Raw genomic sequence first — 11,829 nt, 5'->3', positions numbered from 1 at the left:
GAGCTGTGATTCTTGCAGGAGGCTGCCGTCCGGCAGTCTCATAAGCCAATCTGATGATGCTTTTAAGCCAAAAAGATAGAGAGGTAGAAGTTGCTTTTTGACCTCTCCTTTTACCAGAATAAACAACAAACAAGGAAGATGTTTGTCTGAAATCCTTTGTAGCATCTAAATAGAATTTTAGAGCACGAACTACATCCAAATTGTGCAACAAACGTTCCTTCTTTGAAACTGGATTCGGACACAAAGAAGGCACGACTATCTCCTGGTTAATGTTTTTGTTAGAAACAACTTTCGGAAGAAAACCAGGTTTAGTACGCAAAACCACCTTATCTGCATGGAACACCAGATAAGGAGGAGAACACTGCAGAGCAGATAACTCTGAAACTCTTCTAGCAGAAGAAATTGCAACCAAAAACAAAACTTTCCAAGATAATAACTTGATATCAACGGAATGTAGGGGTTCAAACGGAACCCCCTGAAGAACTGAAAGAACTAAATTGAGACTCCAAGGAGGAGTCAAAGGTTTGTAAACAGGCTTGATTCTAACCAGAGCCTGAACAAAAGCCTGAACATCTGGCACAGCCGCCAGCTTTTTGTGAAGTAAAACAGATAAAGCAGAAATCTGTCCCTTCAAAGAACTTGCAGATAATCCTTTCTCCAAACCTTCTTGAAGAAAGGATAGAATCTTAGGAATTTTTATCTTGTTCCATGGTAATCCTTTAGATTCACACCAACAGATATATTTTTTCCATATTTTGTGGTAGATTTTTCTAGTTACAGGCTTTCTGGCCTGAACAAGAGTATCAATGACAGAATCTGAAAACCCTCGCTTTGATAAAATCAAGCGTTCAATCTCCAAGCAGTCAGTTGGAGTGAAACCAGATTCGGATGTTCGAACGGACCTTGAACAAGAAGGTCCTGTCTCAAAGGTAGCTTCCATGGTGGAGCCGATGACATATTCAACAGGTCTGCATACCAAGTCCTGCGTGGCCACTCAGGAGCTATCAAGATCACCGATGCCCTCTCCTGATTGATCCTGGCTACCAGCCTGGGGATGAGAGGAAACGGTGGGAATACATAAGCTAGGTTGAAGGTCCAAGGTGCTACTAGTGCATCTACTAGAGTCGCCTTGGGATCCCTGGATCTGGACCCGTAGCAAGGAACCTTGAAGTTCTGACGAGAGGCCATCAGATCCATGTCTGGAATGCCCCACAATTGAGTTATTTGGGCAAAGATTTCCGGATGGAGTTCCCACTCCCCCGGATGAAAAGTCTGACGACTCAGAAAATCCGCTTCCCAATTTTCCACGCCTGGGATGTGGATTGCAGACAAGTGGCAGGAGTGAGTCTCCGCCCATTGAATGATTTTGGTCACTTCTTCCATCGCCAGGGAACTCCTTGTTCCCCCCTGATGGTTGATATACACAACTGTCGTCATGTTGTCTGATTGAAACCGGATGAATTTGGCCTTTGCTAGCTGAGGCCAAACCTTGAGAGCATTGAATATCGCTCTCAGTTCCAGAATGTTTATCGGGAGAAGAGATTCTTCCCGAGACCAAAGACCCTGAGCTTTCAGGGGTTCCCAGACCGCGCCCCAGCCTACCAGACTGGCGTCGGTCGTGACAATGACCCACTCCGGTTTGCGGAAGCTCATCCCCTGTGACAGGTTGTCCAGGGTCAGCCACCAACGGAGTGAATCTCTGGTCTTCTGATCTACTTGTATCGTCGGAGACAAGTCTGTATAATCCCCATTCCACTGACTGAGCATGCACAGTTGTAATGGTCTCAGATGAATTCGCGCAAAAGGAACTATGTCCATTGCCGCGACCATCAAACCTATTACTTCCATGCACTGTGCTATGGAAGGAAGAAGAACAGAATGAAGTACTTGACAAGAGCTTAGAAGTTTTGATTTTCTGGCCTCTGTCAGAAAAATCCTCATTTCTAAGGAGTCTATTATTGTTCCCAAGAAGGGAACTCTTGTTGACGGAGATAGAGAACTTTTTTCTACGTTCACTTTCCACCCGTGAGATCTGAGAAAGGCCAGGACAATGTCCGTATGAGCCTTTGCTTGAGGTAGGGACGACGCTTGAATCAGTATGTCGTCCAAGTAAGGTACTACTGCAATGCCCCTTGGTCGTAGCACCGCTAGAAGGGACCCTAGTACCTTTGTGAAAATTCTTGGAGCAGTGGCTAATCCGAATGGAAGTGCCACAAACTGGTAATGCTTGTCCAGAAAGGCGAACCTTAGGAACCGATGATGTTCCTTGTGGATAGGAATATGTAGATACGCATCCTTTAAATCCACCGTGGTCATGAATTGACCTTCCTGGATGGAAGGAAGAATTGTCCGAATGGTTTCCATTTTGAACGATGGAACCTTGAGAAACTTGTTTAGGATCTTGAGATCTAAGATTGGTCTGAATGTTCCCTCTTTTTTGGGAACTATGAACAGATTGGAGTAGAATCCCATCCCTTGTTCTCCTAATGGAACAGGATGAATCACTCCCATTTTTAACAGGTCTTCTACACAATGTAAGAATGCCTGTCTTTTTATGTGGTCTGAAGACAATTGAGACCTGTGGAACCTCCCCCTTGGGGGAAGCTCCTTGAATTCCAGAAGATAACCTTGGGAGACTATTTCTAGCGCCCAAGGATCCAGAACATCTCTTGCCCAAGCCTGAGCGAAGAGAGAAAGTCTGCCCCCCACCAGATCCGGTCCCGGATCGGGGGCCAACATCTCATGCTGTCTTGGTAGCAGTGGCAGGTTTCTTGGCCTGCTTACCTTTGTTCCAGCCTTGCATTGGCCTCCAGGCTGGCTTGGTTTGAGAAGTGTTACCCTCTTGCTTAGAGGATGTAGCACTTGGGGCTGGTCCGTTTCTGCGAAAGGGACGAAAATTTGGTTTATTTTTAGCCTTGAAAGACCTATCCTGAGGAAGGGCGTGGCCCTTACCCCCAGTGATATCAGAAATAATCTCTTTCAAGTCAGGGCCAAACACCAAAAAACTCTAAGCCATCTCCGTGGAGATGTTGCCTGTACAACGGCAAAGAGAATGACTGGGGAAGGCGGAGCCTAGGAGGGATCATGTGACCAGCTTTGCTGGGCTCTTTGCCATTTCCTGTTGGGGAAGAGAATATCCCACAAGTAAGGATGACGCCGTGGACCGGACACACCTATGTTGGAGAAATATGAATATTTCACATTCCAATGTTCTTGAAATAGAAGAATATGTTCTATTTATTTATAAATACACACACACATATATATATATATATATATATATATTTGTTTATTTGCATACATACATATTTATACCTGTACATATATATATATATATATATATATATATATATATATATATATATATATATATATATATATATATATGAATATCTATTTAAAAATACATAGAACATATTCTGCTATGTGCAGAACAATGGATTGTGAAATATTTACATTACATACACAGTATAACACTATTAAATATGTATATTGCATAAATATGCTTTTACATGTTTTTATTTACTTAACTTCTATATATGTATTCATATGTATTTATGTGTTTATATGTGTATATATTTCTGTGAATACATAACTACATCTGTATACACACACACACATTATATATATATATATATATATATATATATATACATACAATTTTGGAGATGTATATGTATGTATGTATTTGTTAAAGCCCTTTGCAAAGCCTTTTTTTCTAACACCTGAGACCTTTTTACTGATATATACTGTGCATATATAAAAGTTATTATGTGTGCAGACCTTTTGTAATGCAGAACTTAATTACTGTTATACTGTGCATATATAAACATTTATTGTGTGCAGACCTTATGTAATGTAGCACTTAAATACTGATATATACTGTGCATATATAAATATTTATTGCGTGTGCAGACATTTTGTAATGCAGCACTTAATTACTGATATATACTGTGCATATATAAACATTTATTGTGTGTGCAGACCTTATGTAATGCAGCACTTCATTACTGATATATACTGTGTATATATAAACATTTATTGTGTGCGCAGACCTTATGTAATGTGCACTTAATTACTGATATATACTGTGCATATATAAACATTTATTGTGTGTGCAGACCTTTAGTAATGCAACACTTAATTACTGATATATACTGTGCATATATAAACATGTATTATGTGTGCAGACCTTATGTAATACAGCACTTAATTACTGATATATACTGTGCATATATAAACATTTATTGTGTGTGCAGACCTTATGTAATGTAGCACTTAATTACTGATATATACTGTGCATATATAAACATTTATTGTGTGTGCAGACCTTATGTAATACAGCACTTAATTACTGATATATACAGTGCATATATAAACAGTTGTTGTGTGTGCAGACCTTTTGTAATGTGACACTTAATTACTGATCAGTGATATATACTGTGCATATATAAACATTTAATGTGTGTTCAGACCTTATGTAATGCAGCACATAATTACTGATATATACTGTGCATATATAAACATTTATTGTGTGTGCAGACCTTATGTAATACAGCACTTAATTACTGATATATACTGTGCATATATAAACATTTATTGTGTGTGCAGACCTTATGTAATACAGCACTTAATTACTTATATATACTGTGCATATATAAACATTTAATGTGTGCGCAGACCTTATGTAATACGGCACTTAATTACTGATATATACTGTGCATATATAAACATTTATTGTGTGTGCAGACCTTATATAATGCAGCACTTAATTACTGATGTATACTGTGCATATATAAACATTTATTGTGTGTGCAGACCTTATGTAATGCAGCACTTAATTACTGATATATACTGTGCATATATAAACATTTATTGTGTGTGCAGACCTTATGTAATGCAGCACTTAATTACTGATGTATACTGTGCATATATAAACATTTATTGTGTGTGCAGACCTTATGTAATGCAGCACTTAATTACTGATATATACTGTGCATATATAAACATTTATTGTGTGTGCAGACCTTATGTAATGTAGCACTTAATTACTGATATATACTGTGCATATATAAACATTTATCATGTGTACAGACCTTATGTAATGCAGCACTTAATTACTGTTATACTGTGCATATATAAATATTTATTGTGTATGCAGACCTTTTGTAATACAACACTTAATTACTAATATATAATGGCCATTAAAAACCAATCTGCCCCTGCTGCCTCTAAACTTCTCTCACTCACAATCTCCTTTGGTCTCTCACAATCCACCCTATTCCCTATTCACCATGATGGACACTATCGATCTGGTATTCTTTTACCTGTGCTCCCTTTCTGATGTCACCTGTCGCACAGTTCTCATCTCAGACCCACATCTGCTCACCTATAATCTCAATGTACAGGCTAAACCTATTTCTCCTCCTCGCCCCCGCACCTGTAGAAATCTGCACACTGTGGATCCTCTCCAACTTTCCAACCTTATTCAAAAACTCCTCCCCCACACTTCCATGGTATTCTGCCCTGACCTTGCTACAAACCACTATAATAACACTCTTTCCTCTGCACATGACACCATTGCTCCACAAATACGCAAAACCCCACGTTGTCAGCTCCAGCCCTGGCACTCTCAGTAAACACGCTACCTACAAAAATGCTCCAATGCTGCTGAACGTGCCTGGAGGAAATCCCACTATGAACCCAGCATCCTCCACTATAAGTTCATTCTTTATTCTTACTCCTTTGCCCTTCACTTAGCCAAGCAAAACTACTTATCTTATATCTTCTCATTCCTCAAACCCTTAATGTCTCCTCATCATTTTCAACACTCTCCTCTATCCACCTGCACCACCCCCTTCATCTGCCTATAGTGCTCAAGACTTGGCAGACTACTTTTTCAACAAAACACTTCCATCCGAAGTAACATCCCACCACAAGACTGCAACCTTCTGTCTCTGCCCCCGGTCACTCCCTCCACCACTCTCAATACCTTCCCCCCAACCACTGAGAATGAAGTGTGTTGCCTAATGTCTCACACCTCACTACCTGCCCACTTGACTCTATCCCTTCACATCTAATACCTTCTCTGTCTTCCACCCTCACTACAGCTCTTACTCACATATTCAACCGATCCCTTACTATTGGTTAATTTCCATCTTCCTTCAAACATGCAAAGGTCACCCCCATCCTCAAAAAACCCTCCCATAACACCAATTCTCCTGCAAACTACCGCCCCATATCACTGCTTCTGCTAGCTTCAAAAGTCCTTGAAAAACTAGTTTCCGGTCGCCTAACCCACTTCCTGTCCTCCAACTCATTGCTTGACCCCCTGCAATCTGGCTTCTGTCCCCAACACTCAACTGAGACTGCCCACACCAAAGGCCAGATTACGAGTTTTGCGTTAGGAGCTGTGCGGTGCTAATGAGCAGATTTCTCTCACCGCTCACTTACCTACAGCGCTGGTATTACGGGTTTTTACAAACCCGGCGTTAAAAGGCAAGAAGTGAGCATTGAGCAAAATTGTGCTCCTTATGCACTTCAATACCAGCGCTGCTTAAAGGGACAGTCAAGTCCAAAAAAAACTTTCATTTTTCAAATAGGGCATGTAATTTTAAACAACTTTCCAATTTACTTTTATCAACAATTTTGCTTTGTTCTCTTGGTATTCTAGTTGAAAGCAAACCTAGGAAGGCTCATATGATAATTTCTAAGCCCTTGAAGGCCGCCTCTTTTTAACTAGCTTTTCACAGCAGGGTAGAGCAAGTTCATGTCAGCCATATAGATAACATTGTGATCACGCCCGTGGCTAGTGGCAGACACTGCACTAATTGGCTAAAATGCAAGTCAATAGATAATAACTAAAAGTCATGTGATTAGGGGCGGTCAGAAGATGCTTAGATACAAGTTAGTGACAGAAGTAAAAAGTGTATTAATATAACTGTCTTGGTTATGCAAAACTGGGGAATGGGTAATAAAGGGATTATCTATCTTTTCAAACAACAAAACTTCTGGTGTTGACTGTCCCTTTAAGTCAGCGGTGAGCTGGTTGTACGTGCTCGTGCACGATTTCCCCATAGGAATCAACGGGGAGAGCTGGCTGAGAAAAAGTCTAACACCTGCAAAAAAGCAGCGTAAAGCTCAGTAACGCTGCCCCATTGATTCCTATGGGGAAATAAAAGTTATGTTTACACCTAACACCCTAATATGATATGTGTCATGTGTCATGATATACATGTGTCTGTATCTTATATCTGTAGGTATAATCAGATTTCATTACTGTATCACATTGTGTACATATACATGTGTCTTTATATTATATCTGTAGGTATAATCAGATCTCATAACTTTATCATATTGTGTACATATACATGTCTATCTTATATCTGTAGGTATAAGCAGATCTCATTACTGTATCACACTGTGTACATATACATGTGTCTGTATCTTATATCTAACATTATTATAATGTAACATTATTACATTGTGCATATACATGTCTTTATCTTATATCTGTAGGTATAATCAGATCTCATTACTTTATCACACTGTGTACATATACATGTGTCTGTATCTTATATCTGTAGGTATAATCAGATCTCATTACTGTATCACCTTGTGTACATATACATGTGTCTTTATCTTATATATGTAGGTATAATCAGATCTCATTACATTATCACATTATGTACATATACCTGCTTCTTTATCTTATATCTGTAGGTATAATCATATCCCATTACATTATCACATTGTGTACATATACATGTCTTTATCTTATATCTGTAGGTATAATCAGATCTCATTACTGTATCACATTGTGTACATATACATGTGTCTGTATCTTATATCTGTAGGTATAATCAGATCTCATTACTGTATCACACTGTGTACATATGCATGTGTCTGTATCTTATATCTGTAGGTATAATCAGATCTCATTACTGTATCACACTGTGTACATATACATGTGTCTGTATCTTATATCTGTAGGTATAATCAGATCTCATTACTTTATCACACTGTGTACATATACATGTCTTTATCTTATATCTGTAGGTATAATCAGATCTCATTACTTTATCACATTGTGTACATATACATGTGTCTTTATCTTATATCTGTAGGTATAATCAGATCTCATTACTGTATCACACTGTGTACATATACATGTGTCTTTATCTTATATCTGTAGGTATAATCAGATCTCATTACTGTATCACACTGTGTACATATACATGTGTCTTTATCTTATATCTGTAGGTATAATCAGATCTCATTACTTTATCACATTGTGTACATATACATGTGTCTTTATCTTATATCTGTAGGTATAATCAGATCTCACTACTGTATCACATTGTGTACATATACATGTGTCTGTATCTTATATCTGTAGGTATAATCAGATCTCATTACTGTATCACACTGTGTACATATACATGTGTCTTTATCTTATATCTGTAGGTATAATCTTATCTCATTACTGTATCACACTGTGTACATATACATGTGTCTGTATCTTATATCTGTAGGTATAATCAGATCTCATTACTGTATCACATTGTATACATATACATGTGTCTGTATCTTATATCTGTAGGTATAATCAGATCTCATTACTGTATCACATTGTGTACATATACATGTGTCTGTATCTTATATCTGTAGGTATAATCAGATCTCATTACTGTATCACATTGTGTACATATACATGTGTCTTTATCTTATATCTGTAGGTATAATCAGATCTCATTACTTTATCACACTGTGTACATATACATGTGTCTGTATCTTATATCTGTAGGTATAATCAGATCTCATTACTGTATCACCTTGTGTACATATACATGTGTCTTTATCTTATATCTGTAGGTATAATCAGATCTCATTACTGTATCACACTGTGTACATATACATGTGTCTGTATCTTATATCTGTAGGTATAATCAGATCTCATTACTTTATCACACTGTGTACATATACATGTCTTTATCTTATATCTGTAGGTATAATCAGATCTCATTACTTTATCACATTGTGAACATATACATGTGTCTTTATCTTATATCTGTAGGTATAATCAGATCTCATTACTTTATCACATTGTGTACATAATATACATGTGTCTTTATCTTATATCTGTAGGTATAATCAGATCTCATTACTGTATCACATTGTGTACATATACACGTGTCTTTATCTTATATCTGTAGGTATAATCAGATCTCATTACTGTATCACACTGTGTACATATACATGTGTCTTTATCTTATATCTGTAGGTATAATCAGATCTCATTACTGTATCACATTGTGTACATAATATACATGTGTCTTTATCTTATATCTGTAGGTATAATCAGATCTCATTACTTTATCACATTGTGTACATAATATACATGTGTCTTTATCTTATATCTGTAGGTATAATCAGATCTCATTACTTTATCACATTGTGTACATATACATGTGTCTTTATCTTATATCTGTAGGTATAATCAGATCTCATTACTGTATCACACTGTGTACATATACATGTGTGTATCTTATATCTGTAGGTATAATCAGATCTCATTACTGTATCACACTGTGTACATATACACGTGTCTGTATCTTATATCTGTAGGTATAATCAGATCTCATTACTGAATCACATTGTGTACATATACATGTGTCTGTATCTTATATCTGTAGGTATAATCAGATCTCATTACTGTATCACATTGTGTACATATACACGTGTCTGTATCTTATATCTGTAGGTATAATCAGATCTCATTACTGTATCACACTGTGTACATATACATGTCTGTATCTTATATCTGTAGGTATAATCAGATCTCATTACTTTATCACATTGTGTACATATACATGTGTCTTTATCTTATATCTGTAGGTATAATCAGATCTCATTACTGAATCACATTGTGTACATATACATGTGTCTTTATCTTATGTCTGTAGGTATAATCAGATCTCATTACATTATCACACTGTGTACATATACATGTGTCTTTATCTTATATCTATAGGTATAATCAGATCTCATTACTGTATCACACTGTGTACATATACATGTGTCTGTATCTTATATCTGTAGGTATAATCAGATCTCATTACTTTATCACATTGTGTACATATACATGTGTCTGTAACTTATATCTGTAGGTATAATCAGATCTCATTACTGTATCACATTGTGTACATATGCATGTGTCTGTAACTTATATCTGTAGGTATAATCAGATCTCATTACTGTATCACACTGTGTACATATACATGTGTCTTTATCTTATATCTGTAGGTATTATCAGATCTCATTACTGTATCACACTGTGTACATATACATGTGTCTGTATCTTATATCTGTAGGTATAATCAGATCTCATTACTGTATCACCTTGTGTACATATACATGTGTCTTTATCTTATATCTGTAGGTATAATCAGATCTCATTACTGTATCACACTGTGTACATATACATGTGTCTGTATCTTATATCTGTAGGTATAATCAGATCTCATTACTGTATCACACTGTGTACATATACATGTGTCTTTATCTTATATCTGTAGGTATAATCAGATCTCATTACTGTATCACACTGTGTACATATACATGTGTCTTTATCTTATATCTGTAGGTATAATCAGATCTCATTACTTTATCACACTGTGTACATATACACGTGTCTGTATCTTATATCTGTAGGTATAATCAGATCTCATTACTGTATCACACTGTGTACATATACATGTGTCTGTATCTTATATCTGTAGGTATAATCAGATCTCATTACTGTATCACATTGTGTACATATACATGTGTCTTTATCTTATATCTGTAGGTATAATCAGATCTCATTACTGTATCACATTGTGTACATATACATGTGTCTGTATCTTATATCTGTAGGTATAATCAGATCTCATTACTGTATCACATTGTGTACATATACATGTGTCTTTATCTTATATCTGTAGGTATAATCAGATCTCATTACTGTATCACATTGTGTACATATACATGTGTCTGTATATTATATCTGTAGGTATAATCAGATCTCATTACTGTATCACATTGTGTACATATACATGTGTCTGTATCTTATATCTGTAGGTATAATCAGATCTCATTACTGTATCACACTGTGTACATATACATGTGTCTGTATCTTATATCTGTAGGTATAATCAGATCTCATTACTGTATCACACTGTGTACATATACATGTGTCTTTATCTTATATCAGTAGGTATAATCAGATCTCATTACTTTATCACACTGTGTACATATACATGTGTCTGTATATTATATCTGTAGGTATAATCAGATCTCATTACTGTATCACATTGTGTACATATACATGTGTCTTTATCTTATATCTGTAGGTATAATCAGATCTCATTACTTTATCACACTGTGTACATATACACGTGTCTGTATCTTATATCTGTAGGTATAATCAGATCTCATTACTGTATCACACTGTGTACATATACATGTGTCTGTATCTTATATCTGTAGGTATAATCAGATCTCATTACTGTATCACATTGTGTACATATACATGTGTCTTTATCTTATATCTGTAGGTATAATCAGATCTCATTACTGTATCACATTGTGTACATATACATGTGTCTGTATCTTATATCTGTAGATATAATCAGATCTCATTACTGTATCACATTGTGTACATATACATGTGTCTTTATCTTATATCTGTAGGTATAATCAGATCTCATTACTGTATCACATTGTGTACATATACATGTGTCTGTATATTATATATGTAGGTATAATCAGATCTCATTACTGTATCAC

The 11,829-nt window shown here is 36.3% G+C and overlaps 1 protein-coding gene across 1 annotated transcript in view; it reads right to left on the bottom strand.

Annotated features, from left to right (window-relative positions):
* The window catches only part of LOC128643821 (neuroblast differentiation-associated protein AHNAK), a 121,891-nt gene that overhangs the window by 22,222 nt on the left and 87,840 nt on the right, over positions 1-11,829 (bottom strand). The window lies entirely within an intron of this gene.

The sequence above is a fragment of the Bombina bombina genome, unplaced genomic scaffold, assembly GCF_027579735.1.
Source record: "Bombina bombina isolate aBomBom1 unplaced genomic scaffold, aBomBom1.pri scaffold_517, whole genome shotgun sequence".
In the NCBI taxonomy this organism is placed as follows: Eukaryota; Metazoa; Chordata; class Amphibia; order Anura; family Bombinatoridae; genus Bombina; species Bombina bombina.
The sequence above is the reverse complement of the archived record's forward strand: the minus strand, read 5'-3'. Positions and strand labels throughout refer to the sequence as shown.